The 2,783-nt window shown below is 43.6% G+C and overlaps 1 pseudogene; it reads right to left on the bottom strand.

Moving 5' to 3' along the window:
* Positions 1-541: 541 nt before the first annotated feature.
* Positions 542-1,420, bottom strand: LOC122732115 (annotated as a pseudogene).
* Between the last annotated feature and the right edge of the window lie 1,363 nt (positions 1,421-2,783).

Here is a 2,783-nt window from a genome sequence, read left to right as displayed (position 1 = left end):
ATCATTAATGATTTTCCAGGTCAGTTGTTTTTCCAATGAGATGATTTCTTCATTTTAATAAATTATTTTATCTTTGTTTTATTGTTTCTTGATGTCTCATCCAATCATTAGCTTCCATTTGCCCAATTAAAATTTGAAGGAATCATTTTATTCATGAGGGTTTTTTTTAACCTCTTTTGCCATTTGGGCAATTTCCTTTTTTAAGTAGTTCTTTTCAGTTCTTTTCTTCAGTGCCACTTTTACTATTTGGCAGATTTTGTTTCATAAGGTGTTATTTTCTTCAGAATTTTTCCTGCCTCTTTTACCAAGCCATTAATTTACTTTTCATACATTTTTGTACACGTCTCTTCTCCACTTTATTAAAGAAGGAACCAAGACCAACATTGTGGTGTGAAGGACAGGAGTTCTAATTAGGAGGCTGAAGAAGAGGAGGGAAGAGGGAAGAGGGTAGCAGCAACGCCAGCCTGGAGCCAGGGAGGGCAGTTACCCCTGCACAGGGGCATCTGCGGAGAGGGGCCATCAGGCTGTTCCTAGCTGAGTATTATCCTACTAACTGCCAGCAAGCAGGGAAGGCAACAGCAGCCAACTCTGGCATGATCTGCAAAGTGTAGTTTCCAGGTTCTAAGGTGCAGCATTGGAGAGAGAATGAGGAAGTTCCTGGGCCAAGGGGCCAAGGGGCCAAGGGGCCAAGGAAAGAGTGAGAAGGGACTGAACTGGAGGCTGTTTGGGGGACTGCTGCTGCCGTTTAAAGGGGTTCTGTTTGGGGGAAAGCTGTTTGGGAGGAAATGGGGAATGGCCCCTCCGGACCCCGCAGCCACAAACAGTGCAGCCCAGTGGAGAGAGACTAGAGACCTGGGGCATAATGGCAGGAAAGTTCTGGTCACTTGGGGGGAGCCTCGACAAGCCTACCCGCCCCCCTCCATGGTGGGCAGGATGTTCCGGGATCAAGGCCCAATGGAATGGTTCCTTTGCCATGGCCTCTTCATAACAGTGCCAGTTCACAGCTGCCTGGTAGCCCTTCCTTGCCCACAGCTGGTCCCTCTGATGCAGGAAGCTCGGCACGAGCTTCTGCCAGCCCCTGCCCAGGGCAAAATCTCATACTTGGGGTCCTCTCTGTCTTCCTCCATGTTATTAGCTAGATAAAGGGCTAAGAAGAGGTTGCTATGGGTATATTCACTGAGCTGTAGGCCAGCTCTTGGAAATAAATAAGGACCATTGCCAAGAGATACTTATCAGAGATCTGAAAACACAGGTCTGTGGCAAAGAATTGCTGTAGGTAGCTGTCCTTCTGAAGGTTAAGGAAGGTGAGAACCTCCTGGCGCTGGCAGGAGGGGAGGTTCCCAGTGCCAGCCCACACCCCAGGCTTCACCTAGCTGGTGACCACAGGAAGGGCAGCAGCGAAGTCTTGGCCTCTGTTCATCAGGATTATCGTTGTGGCCCGAGGGAGGGAGGGAAGGAAGGGAGAAGGGAAAAGGGGGACAGGACCTAAACAATGTGATTACTCACAGCTTTTTCATACAGTTTTTGCATCACTCTCATTACTTTCCCCAACTTTTCTTCTACATTTGTTAACTTTTTGTATAACTCTTACAACAATTTTTGTTGGACTTGGGTGAAATTAGTATTTTTTTTGAGGCTTTGGTTTTAGCTGTTTCCACACTCCTGTCTTCTGAGTTTGTCTTATTGCAGTAATGGTGACTGAATTATTTTATTTTTAAAATTTTTTTCTAGTTGATTTCTTAACTGGGAACTTTATGTTCAAGTTGGTATTCTGCTCAACTGGGGATAGGGGAGACATTTTCTTAATCTTCGGGACTTTTTATGCCTCTGTTTTGAGCATTAATATTTAGGTTCTGCATGATTTTAGTTCTTCTAAGTTGATGTGATCTAAGGAAAGGTGTATTAATTGATCGTCTGCTCTGTGCTCTGTGTGTTGGGAATTGCCCTGCTCCCCTGAACCTACAAGGACTAGTACTTTTCTTGGCCCTGAAATTGGGACCAGGTCCCTTGTTACCCTGTGGTAACTTGTAAAATTTTGCCCTCCTCTTGGTTTTGGAACTGTGACTAGGGCCCTTACTCTTTTATGACTGACCATAAACTCGTTCCACCCTGGAACTGCTACCCAAAAATCCTTATGGGCAATCAAGTTACTAATCAGCAATGATTGCACCCAGTGACAGCAAAAGGTCCCTTGTAATTTTTTTCTCATTAGTTGCCTTACTTCCTTACCATTATCTCTGACCTTAGAGCTCCCAATGCTGCTCCTGACCATGTAACAGCTGCCTCTAAAGCCTGTCAAAATCAGCTGGTGGTGACAATGAGTATGGTATAATCCATACTCTCTGTGTCACAGACCTCTTCTGTCATCCTCCAAAAAACTTCCAAGACTGAAAAAATGTCTCTCTGAAAGTTTTTGTTGTTTCTATCATCCCAGAATGTAATTTAAGGAATTATTTTAAAGTTGCGTGGAAGGGAATGTTATAAGATTTCAACTGGGCTGCTAATTCCAATCTATCTTGCCATCTTGGTGCCACACCTAATTGTTAATTTAGTGGGTTGTATGAATCTCGTTGAATGTGTATGATGTTTTATGCATCCTTGTAGATTTATATAGTCAAAGAAGAAAGATGCCTGAGGTCTTGGGGTCAGAGAACATAGAAAGCCTTCATAATAAAGATTCTATCATAAGGTTGACAATTTAGAATTATTAGCACTGTTTTTTCAAGTGCTCCTAGGTCAGGGAACATAGTACCCTTAAAATGTCACATTTAACTTTTAGATTT

Source organism: Dromiciops gliroides, chromosome 6, assembly GCF_019393635.1.
Source record: "Dromiciops gliroides isolate mDroGli1 chromosome 6, mDroGli1.pri, whole genome shotgun sequence".
Lineage (NCBI taxonomy): Eukaryota > Metazoa > Chordata > Mammalia > Microbiotheria > Microbiotheriidae > Dromiciops > Dromiciops gliroides.
This window is presented reverse-complemented; position numbering and strand designations above follow the sequence as displayed.